Raw genomic sequence first — 11541 nt, 5'->3', positions numbered from 1 at the left:
TGAGCATCATTTCCTTGTCTGAAGCATTTCCACTGAAGTTAGATCGGTGTTATGACCCCAATGGCGAGGGTCTCAGAGGAACGTGGAAGTCTGCAGAATACAAAAATCCAGCTCATAGGGCAGTGGTAACTGGGTTGACCATATGTCTACTCCTAACGCCAACACTAGAAGTAGCCGGGGATCATTCCTACGTTGATTCTAGATGACACGCTCCAGCCGGAGAATCTAGCTACCCCTAGTAGAGGAAAACAAAGACCTTTCTTGCCTCCAGAGAAGGGGACCCCAAAGCTGGATAGAAGCCCCCCACAAATAATAACGGTGAGGTAAGAGGAAATGACAAACACAGAAATGAACCAGGTTTAGCACAGAGAGGCCCGCTTACTGATAGCAGAATAAAGAAAGGTAACTTATATGGTCAACAAAAACCCTATCAAAATCCACACTGGAAATTCAAGAACCCCCGAACCGTCTAACGGTCCGGGGGGAGAACACCAGCCCCCTAGAGCTTCCAGCAAAGGTCAGGCTATAGATTTGGAACAAGCTGGACGAAAATACAAAACCAAAACAAATAGCAAAAAGCAGACTTAGCTGATATTACTGGAACCAGGATCAGTAGACAAGAGCACAGCAGACTAGCTCTGATAACTACGTTGCCAGGCATTGAACTGAAGGTCCAGGGAGCTTATATAGCAACACCCCTAACTAACGACCCAGGTGCGGATAAAAGGAATGACAGAAAAACCAGAGTCAAAAAACTAGTAACCACTAGAGGGAGCAAAAAGCAAATTCACAACAGATCGGCCTGTAATTTGATTTTCCACTTTGATTTTCAGCATAATTCCAAATGCAGACCTCCATTTTACATTAATTTTATTTTACATTGATAATCGTTATCGTTATGTTTTATTGTTCTCAATGCATTCCACTATGTATTAAATAAATATTTGCAACTAGAATATTTCAGTCAGTGATAACTAGGATGTGGGATTTTAGTTTTTCCTTTATTTTTTTGAGAAGTGTACAAACACCAATATTAGCAATAATATCACAATACATGGTCTAACAATGCATATTGCCATTACAATGACGTAAAGACTAAATAATATATCTATATTGCTACTGAAGAAAAACACTAGATAAAGACCTATGTTTACACCATACCTGCACCCAACTGTGCACAAACGTACAGTATATGTGAACACAGTTCAGGTCAATGACATACAATCTGAGAAGATCACATTCCCCATCTTTTCCATTTGCCTATAAGTCTTACAGCCATGGCTTGTGTCTGCAGAGTTTGCTGTCTGTTGACATTTTTCAATCTTTAGTTGTCAAGCACCTTTCCCAAACTGACATAAATTTTCCATTCTGCTGTTACTCCTACCCTGCTGATACCCCCCAGGTCTAAACACTGTACATGGAGTGAGGCACAGTGCCCCCAAAATCTGTTTAACCCCTTACTGACATCGGACGGGATAGTACGTCCGATGTCAGCTCCCCTGCTTTGATGCAGGGCTCCGCGGTGAGCCCGCATCAAAGCCGGGACATGTCAGCTGTTTTGAACAGCTGACATGTGCCCGCAATAGCGGCGGGTGAAATCGCGATTCACCGGGCCGGGCCGGGCAGACGGAAATGACGGCATCGCCGACCCCCGTCACATGATCGGAGGTCGGGGATGCTTCTCCATTGTAACCATAGAGGTCCTTGAGACCTCTATGGTTACTGATCCCCGGCAGCTGTGAGCGCCACCCTGTGGTCGGCGCTCACAGCACACCTGATTTTCTACTACATAGCAGCGAACAGCAGATCGCTGCTATGTAGCAGAGGCGATCGTGCTGTGCCTGCTTCTAGCCTCCCATGGAGGCTATTGAAGCATGGCAAAAGTTAAAAAAAAAGTTTAAAAAAATGTGAAAAAAATAAAAAAAATATAAAAGTTTAAATCACCCCACTTTCGCCCCAATCAAAATAAATCAATAAAAATAAAAATCTAATCTACACATATTTGGCATCGCCACGTTCAGAATCGCCTGATGCATCAATAAAAAAAGCATTAACCTGATTGCTAAACGGCGTAACGAGAAAAAAAATCGAAACGCCAGAATTACGTTTTTTTTGTCGCCGCGACATTGCATTAAAATGCAATAACGGGCGATCAAAAGAACGTATCTGCACCAAATTGGAATCATTAAAAACGCCAGCTCGGCACGCAAAAGATAAGCCCTCAACCGACTCCAGATCATGAAAAATGGAGACGCTACGAGTATCGGAAAATGGCACAATTTTTTTTTTTTTTTTTAGCAAAGTTTGGAATTTTTTTTCACCACTTAGGTAAAAAATAACCTAGTCATGTTAGGAGTCTATGAACTCGTAACGACCTGGAGAATCATAATGGCAGGTCAGTTTTAGCATTTAGTGAACCTAGCAAAAAAGCCAAGCAAAAAACAAGTGTGGGATTGCACTTTTTTTGCAATTTCACCACACTTGGAATTTTTTTCCCGTTTTCTAGTACAAGATATGGTAAAACCAATGATGTCGTTCAAAAGTACAACTCGTCCTGCAAAAAATAAGCCCTCACATGGCCAAATTGACGGAAAAATAAAAAAGTTATGGCTCTGGGAAGGAGGGGAGTGAAAAACGAACATGGAAAAACGAAAAATCGGTCATGAAGGGGTTAAAAAATAATCATGTCATAACTAATAATATTCCCACTATTTCCTATAAAATGTGAAGCTGTTACCAGGCTTTTGCTACCTCATCTGAGAGCAGCATAATGTAGACACAGGTACCCTGATTCCAGTAAGTGTCACTTACGGGGCTGTTTACTATAGTTTTGATAAAATCACTGTTCTGTAGATTACCCCTGAAAGACTTATATACTTTGCTAGCCATGCAGCCCTCCTAATTCCGTATACCCCCACCCCCTCCATTGATTAGCAGCATTCTGTGTGTACTATAGCGAGGTTTTGCAGAGCTCAGCATTCAAAGAACTGCAACAGATAAATAAAACAGTGATTTTTTCAAAACTTCAGCAAGCAGCAAAGTAAGTGGCACATCTCTGGAATCAGAGTTTTTGCCTCTACGTCATACTGCTTTTTGCTCCCCTTCTTCCCAGAGCCATAACTTTCTTATTTTTCCATCAATATTGCCATGTGAGGGCTTTTTCTTTGTGGAACGAGTTGTTCTTTTGAATAACACCATTGGTTTTGCTATATAATGTACTGGAAAATGGGGGAAAAAAAATCAAAGTGCGGTGAAATTGCAAAAAGTGCAATTCCAGAATTGTTTTTTGTTTAGTTCTTTTGCCATGTTCACTAAATGCTAAGAATGACCTGCCAATATGATTCTCCAGGTCATTAAAAGTTAGTATATTCCAAACATGTCTAGGTTCTTTTTTATTTAAGGGATGAAAAAAAAATCTAAAGTTAAAAAAAAAAACAAAGAAAAAACAGTTGCTATTTTCTGAGACCAGTAGCGTCTCCATTTTTTCTTCATCTGGGGCTGGGTGAGGGCTTATTTTTTGCGTGCCGAGCTAACGCAATGCAATGTTGCAGCAACCAAAAAAATGTAACTCTGGTGTATTGATTTTTTTCTCTTTATGCCTTTATCGATCAGAATAGTTATTTTTATAAATTCTGAAAGCGGCGATACCTCATCATTACCCTGTTAGCTGACACAGAGTGCAGCAGAGTAGGATCTAGTGGCATCGCTAACGCTCACCCCCACTACACGGCTGGTTGAATGCGCTATGTCACTCAGTGGCTTTTCAGCCCGCGCCTGAGGACGCCCAGAGACAGATGCTGGGTTCAAGCAGGAATTCCCACCCTACTCTGACAAAGGTATTGTACGAAGGTTATTAATGCGGATGCGACTGCGAACCGCTAATGGAAAGCAATTGCGAATGGAGTGCGCACAGCGTCGCGCTTGCGTACGCCGCTACTAATGCTGACCTAGTGTGTGGCGGAGGCTTAGCCACTGACTGGTGCTGTATCTTAGCTCCACTCACCCTAATGCCCAAGCAACAAACGGAGGTAAGGGGATCATTAAGGAGCATTCACCAGATACAATCGTACAAGCTCTCACACACACAATTTAGGTTTTATACTAGCGCATGGCCGAGCGGCCATACAAAGCTTTTATAGCTGTAGCTCTCCAGGACCTTCCTAGTGGTCCAATAGGCGCTGCTACAGGGCCTGAGCATGTGACCCCCGACCTCCAATAAGAGGTCATCCCGTGGGCATGCTCAGTAGGAGAAAAGCAGGACTTAGTCCCTGGAATGTCTGCTCACCGCTGAACAGTGCTGGCTACAAAGGCTGAGCCTGGAAAGGCTGCATCAACCAAGCGCACAGTATCAGCTTGAGCCAGACGCTGGGATTGACATCTCTGCTGAGCAGGTTCCACTGCGGCTGGAGGAGAATGGGAGACCGCAGCAGACATGGTTCAAGATTCCCCCTGTGCAGCAGCAGGAACTCGACACCTAACATATATATGTGTGTGTCAATGACATATATATATATATACCTATTCTATGTTTAGACATTTATTTTATCTGTTCTATTCTAACCTGTCAGTGTGATTTTACTGTACACCGCACTGAATTGCCGGCTTTTCTATAGAACACCGGTGGGTATTTCTCGCAAGTCACACGCATGGTCCGTGTGTAATCCGTATTTTTCTCGCCCCCATAGACTTTCCTTGGTGGATTATTTGCGCAATACACTGACAAACGCAGCATGCTGCGATTTTCTCAGCCCATAAAATACGGCCGAGAAATATACGGCAGATAGAAGCTGCCCCATAGAGAAACATTGGTCCGTGTGCAATGCGTTGTTTTTGCGCCACTCATATGTCCGTATTCCTCTCTAGTGTGACCCCGGCCTAACTCTAGGAACCTAAAGCTTACATACCATATGGTAAATCCAGCCCTGTTTATAACTCCAGTAGGTGGAGTTTATTGCATACTGGTGAGATTAATTTGTATATATTGTAGTATGCAGTGAGACTCTGAACCATGTCTAGTGGTGACTTAAAGCAGACAATTCATGTGTGCTAGCATGTTCAGCACCTTGGCCATGATAAAGCAGATTTTAATTCAAATAATTCATTAGTTCACAGAGAAAGAATTAAACGCAGTTAGACAGTGGCTCTAAATCTGAAACAGGAGTTTCAGCCACTGTATCTTTAACTGTCAACACAGGTTTCAGGAAAACTGCAAACTTCTAGAACAGAAACTTGGAAAGAACATGTTGTGGTTTGCATGCCGTCATCATACTCTAGAAATAGTGCTGGAAGCAGTAGTTGTTCATTGCATTTGTCCATCAAGAGGTCCAGAAAAAATTATAGAAAAATATTTAGAATTGAGAGTCCTCAGTGGTTGATACCTTTTAATGGCTAACTGAAAAGTTAGTAACAAACTAGAAGCTTTCAAGACTACTCAGGTTTCTTCATCAGGCATAGACTAATGCAAAATCTGAAGATTCACATATTTATGCCCAACACAGCACAGACATACCATAGATAAGACAGGTGACGTGAAGCAGAACTATCATTATGGGAGAGTGATAAACAGTTGTGTACAAAAATATTGGAACAGTTCATAGATAGGGAGTGTGAATGTTTTATTGTCCTCTGATTGGGGTCTGGTTCTGTGTTATGATGCCCCCACAAGGTCTGAAGAGAAAATTCCTTAATTGATGTAAAAAGATATAAATCCATCCATGTGGCACATTCATTCCTGCACTGAGAATGTCACAGGTTGTCATAAGTTTATACTCCCAGACTCTTCTGTCTCTCTGAGATTTGAAGTTACATTTTAATACAAGTAATCTCATATACATGGTGCTGTGATCTGGGATACAAAACTGTTTTGCCACAGGTAGATCCATTTTTTTTCTCTTATTGTGTGGTGGTGAGAATTAATCCTTGTTCTAAGCTTTTGCCCTGTCTCCCCCACATACAGACCCCGGTTGGACATTTAGTACAAATATTTAAGTACACCACATTAGAAGTGACAGATGTGACGCAGCTGAAAGTACCTGGGATCTTGTAGTCCTGATGTGAATTAGGGATCTTTATTTTGTCCGTGGTCATTATAAATGGACAAAGTGGAGCTGGCCGTGCTTTCCAGAGGACTCTCATTTTGTCCTACTAAGGCCCTAGATAAAACTGAACTCTGCAATGATATGAAGCATTTTTTCAGGAGACTGCGTCTGAGGGAATATTTCAATGATACAGAAGATTCAGAAAACACTCGGACTGAAGGAAAAGGGATCCTATCAACCAAGAAGAGGTCAGACTGGACACCTCCACCTGGCTGCAACCCTCATTTGGATAAATATATAGACTCCTTCAGACATTTGATAAAATCCACCATCATAGATACTAACAGGAGACAAGCATCCAACATCAGTGCTCAGGAGAGAAAGGCCATACAGTCTTTGAAAACCAACAAAGAAATCATCATTAAACCTGCCGACAAGGGAGGAGCAATAGTCATGATGAACACATCAGAATATATGAGCAAACAGACAACTTATGGACACACGCTACTACAAAAAATTGGAGTCGGATCCTACACAGGACTATTACAAGGAACTAAACAAGTTGGTATCTTGGCTGCCTGACAAATCAATAAGAGCTGATGACCTGATACCAGAGAGTCCAAGAACAGGGACATTCTACATACTTCCCAAAATCCACAAATCTGGAAAACCAGGACGACCAATTATTTCATGTGTGGGCACCCTTACTGAGCAGGTATCTGGATGGGTAGAGGGTGTTCTTAAACCCCTGGTAAAGGACACACCCAGCTAACTTGATCTAATGATACAGTCAATGTACCTTAACCCAGCTCATGATACAGTGAACAGCATGAACATACAGATTCAATGCTGACAACCATCCTTGTAACACTGCCCACATCTCGGTTTCACTAAGAAGTCACCAGCAAAATGTCTCTGTACTGTGGTCCTAAACATCTTTCCCCCTTATACTTTTTCAAACACCTAGAGGGGAGTGGAGGAGGGACATCACACACATGTGACCAGATCCCACCTTCTTTAACTGCAGTTGTAGGGCGAGCTAGCAGTACACTAGGTTTTTATGTCAAATTTCAGCAGCTGATCCACATAGTATTTAACAATGGAAGAAATCAAAACCTTTTAAATAATTTTTCTTACATAATAAAATTTAAAAAAGTTAATATTTAAAAAAAATAAATGATACATTACATTTTTTTCAACTGTTGAGATTTTTTTTATGACACATTTCCATTAATGTGTGTATGATGTATGAGGGTGGGGGGGAACTGTGGGGACATCCTACTGGGTGTAGGGCAATGTACTGTGAGGGTATTATACTGTGTGGAGGAAAGCTGTGGTGGAATCATACTGTGTTAGGGGAGGATTGTAGGGGCATCGTACTGTATGTAGATGAGCTGAGGGGGCATCATATTGTGAGTGGGAGGCAATGTACTATGTGGTTATCATATTTTGTTAGTGGAACTGTGGGGCCCTCATACTGTATGGAAGTGAATGTATTGTGGGGCAATTATATTGCATTTTATTGCATTTTAAAGATTGTGGAGGGGGTTGTAGGGCATCATTCTGTGCATTGGCATCATGGTGGGGGGCCATGAAAGTGCTACTGTCATGTGTGGGAACACTAATGGGCTCTACTAAGAACATTATTTCTATGTAGGCACATATTAAGGAATGGGCACTATTAGCGAAGTAGCTTAAAGGGAATCTGTCACCCTATTTTTTGCCTATAAGCTAAGGCCACCGGCATCAGGGGCTTATCTACAGCATTCTGTAATGCTATAGATAAGCCCCCGATGTAACCTGAAAGATAAGAAAAACAAGTTAGAATATACTCACCCAGGGGAAGTCCCGGTGCTGTCCGGTCCGATGGGCATCGCGGTCCGGGTCCAGCGCCTCCTATCTTCACACGATGACGTCCTCTTCCTTACTTCATGCCGCGGCTCCTGCACAGGCGCACTTTGTCTGCTCTGTTGAGGGCAGAGCAAAGTACTGCAGTGCGCAGGTGCCAGGAAAGGTCAGAGAGACCCAGCACCTGAGCACTGCAGTACTTTGCTCTGCCCTCAAGAGGACAAAGTACGCCTGCACAGGAGCCGCGACATGAAGCAAATAAGAGGACGTCATCGTATGACGATGGGAGGCCCCAGACCGGACCGCGACGCCCATCGGACCGCACCGCAGCGGGACCGCCCCTGAGTGAGTATAATCTAACCTATTTTTCTTATCTTTCAGGTTACAGCGGGGGCTTATCTACATAATTAGAGAAATTGCTGTAGTGCACTGTGGGCATCACAGTAGGTGTCCCTCTTTCCTGTCTTTCAAAGTTGGGAGGTATGTTAAGCTATGCCAGGGGACTGTTGACAGACTATACTGCTTTGAAATACCATATACTGTGAGTGACAACAAAGTGAGGGTTTTTGCACAGTTATCAGCTGCTTTCTGTAACTGTGCCTCGTGCCCACACCAATAGACAGCTGAGTCTTCTACTTCCAGATTCGTGATCAACATGGTGCTTAATTTCTTGTCCTTCTTCAAGGTGAATACATATCTATCTTCAGTAACATTCTTATTATCTGTTCTCAGAATTGTTAATGAATCAAGACCCTTTCCCGGAATTTGTTTGAACCACTGCTGACTGTAGAAATTACTATCGGTATATTCACAGCTCATAGCAGCAGTGCGTCCTTGGTGAGCGATGAGTATTGGAGGCATCTGAATAACATCTGAAGTCCCATCTGTCAGAACATTGAAAGAAAAGTCAGAATCATAAGATATTATGTGAAAAAGGGTAACGCTCGTCTCGCTAAAAGACTTCTTTAAGTTAATAGACACCTAGGAATAACTGAATGATGGAGCATAGGCTCACATAAAGTATTAACAGTTTTATAATTATCTATTTCTGAATAATACAGCATATCAACTTATGAATATATTCTATGCTACACATTGTGATTATAGTAAAGGCTTTCCATATAGTAACTCACATTTGGGATATATAATAAAGATGAAGATTAGTTGAATTAGTAGCATTGTTCTTAACTCCTAAAAGCAGTGGCTGGTGAGGTATGGTAACAGCGCCGTCTCTGCAGAACATGAACTGAAGATGTACAGCAGATAGTACTGTACCAACTGGCTCAGCCTACATAACCACATAAGACAAACCATAGCGGTATTCATGTTTCCTGTACTTCCTGTGTGAATTTCCCTTTTTGTTTCTTATACGGTATGTACTGATGTGTGTTACTACTATTTTTTATATAACTTCTTGAGCTAAATGATTATATCAAGTAAAGAGTTCGCAAAATGTAGTTTGTAAAGAAATAACAATGTACTTAACAGAAGACACAAGGCACCTCATTGACTTAAAGGGGCACTGTCACCATAGAAATGCAGTCCTATCTGCAGACACCATGGTACAGAGCAGGGGCAATGGAGCAGATTGATATATAGCTTTATGAGTAAAGATTCAGGATAATTTGTGATTTTATCATTTAATCCTCTGCTCTTTCTGGGATCTTTAGTCCAGTGGGCGGTCCAATCAGCTATCTCTTAAAGGGAACCTGTCACCTGAATTTGGTGGGACCGGTTTTGGGTCATATGGGCGGGGTTTTCGGGTGTTTGATTCACCCTTTCCTTACCCGCTGGCTGCATGCTGGCCGCATTACTGCCCTTTTCCAACATGGCGTCTTTGGTCTCATGTGCACTTGTCTTCCTGCTATAAAACTCCACCCCAACCTTCAGTCTGTGCTAGATTATTCTGCTTTGCATCTAGCTCCTGATTACTCCCTGGCCTTGCACCTGCACCTGCTCCTGTGAACCTGTGTTGGAGATCCTGCCACTCTGCTCTGAGTTCCTGCTGCATACACCAGTGTTCAGTAATCTTCCTTCATCTGCTGCTCGTGTTACTTCCATCTGCATTTGCTGGACATATAAGCTGTTTCTGCTCTGCAAAACCTGAGACTATTAACCAGGCCTCCCTGGTTGAGCTAAGATATGATTTGAACTGCCTAATAGCATATCTATCTGTGTCTGGACTAAGTCAAGGATCTATTCGTGTCAAGTTTCCTCAAGTATAACTGTGCTTCATAGACTTTCTGTTTGTTTGCATCTACCTCTGAAGTTTCCTATTGACTGCTAAGCTGCGTTTATTATTTGCACCAAGTGTTGTGGACTTGAGTTTCTCTCTGCACCTGCTTGAATCACCGTATGATAATATAAACTTTACCACTTATAAAACTGTGTCCTGTTGTCTTGTTCCACGCAGAGTTTCCTGAATTATCCCCTATAAATATTACACAGACAGTAGTTAGAAATTATAAGCGATTATCAAGACAACCCATACAAAGGGGAAGAGGTGACAAAAGGGGGTGACAATAGACCATTTCTCTGTTTTCATCCCTTTTGGCTCTTGTTTTGGTCACTTTTGCATTTTGTCATTGCTCTCACTCCTAAAGGTACAGTTGCATAAGGCGGCGGCTACAACCCACATTAGTTGCTCAAATAATGCAGCTCATCCAGGATGGCACATCAATGCAAGCTGTAGCAAAAAGGGTAGCTGTGTCTGTCAGCGCAGTGTCCAAAGCATGGAGCAGATACCAGGAGACAGGCCAGTACACCAGGAGATGTGGAGGGGCTGTAGGAGGGCAACAACCCAGCAGCAGGACTGCTACCTCTTCCTTTGTGCAAGGAGGAACAGGAGGAGCAGTGAAAGAGCCCATTCGAAATGACCCTCAGCAGGCCTCTGACATCAATGTGTCCGCTCACACTGTTACAAACAGTCTCCATGAGGATGGTATGAGGGCCCAACATCGACAAGTGGGTGTTGAGCTTACAGTCCAACATCATGCATGGAAATTAGCATTTGCCAGAGAACACCAAGATTGGCAAATTCAACATTAGCACCCTGTGCTCTTCACAGATGAGAGCAGGTTCACACTGATCACATGTGTCAGGCGTGACAGAGTCTGGAGACGCCACAGAGAACGTTCTGCTGACTGCAACATCCTCCAGCATGACCGGTTGGCAATAGGTCAGTAATGGTGTGGGAGGCATTTTTTGGAGGTCTGCACAGCCATCCATGTGCTCGCCAGAGTTAGCCTGACTGCCATTAGGTACCGAGATGAGATCCTCACACACATTGTGAAACCATATGTAGGTGCAGTAGGCCCTGGGTTTCTTCTGATGCAGGACAATGTTAGGCCTCATGTGGCTGAACTGTGTCAGCAATTCCTCCATGATGAAGGAATTGATGCTATGGACTGGCTTGCACATTCCCCAGACCTGAATCCAATTGATCACATTTGAGACATCATATCTCATTCCATCTACCAACACCACGTTGCACCACAGACTGTCCAGTAGTTGACTGATGCATCAATCCAGGTATGGGAGGAGATCCCTCAGGATAACATCCACCGCCTCATCAGGACAATGCCCAGGCATTGTAGGGTGGTCATACAGGCACGTGGAGGTCACACACATTACTGAGCATCATTTCCTTGTCTGA

The sequence above is a fragment of the Ranitomeya variabilis genome, chromosome 1, assembly GCF_051348905.1.
Source record: "Ranitomeya variabilis isolate aRanVar5 chromosome 1, aRanVar5.hap1, whole genome shotgun sequence".
Classification (NCBI taxonomy): Eukaryota; Metazoa; Chordata; class Amphibia; order Anura; family Dendrobatidae; genus Ranitomeya; species Ranitomeya variabilis.
Note: the sequence above shows the minus strand (reverse complement) of the source record.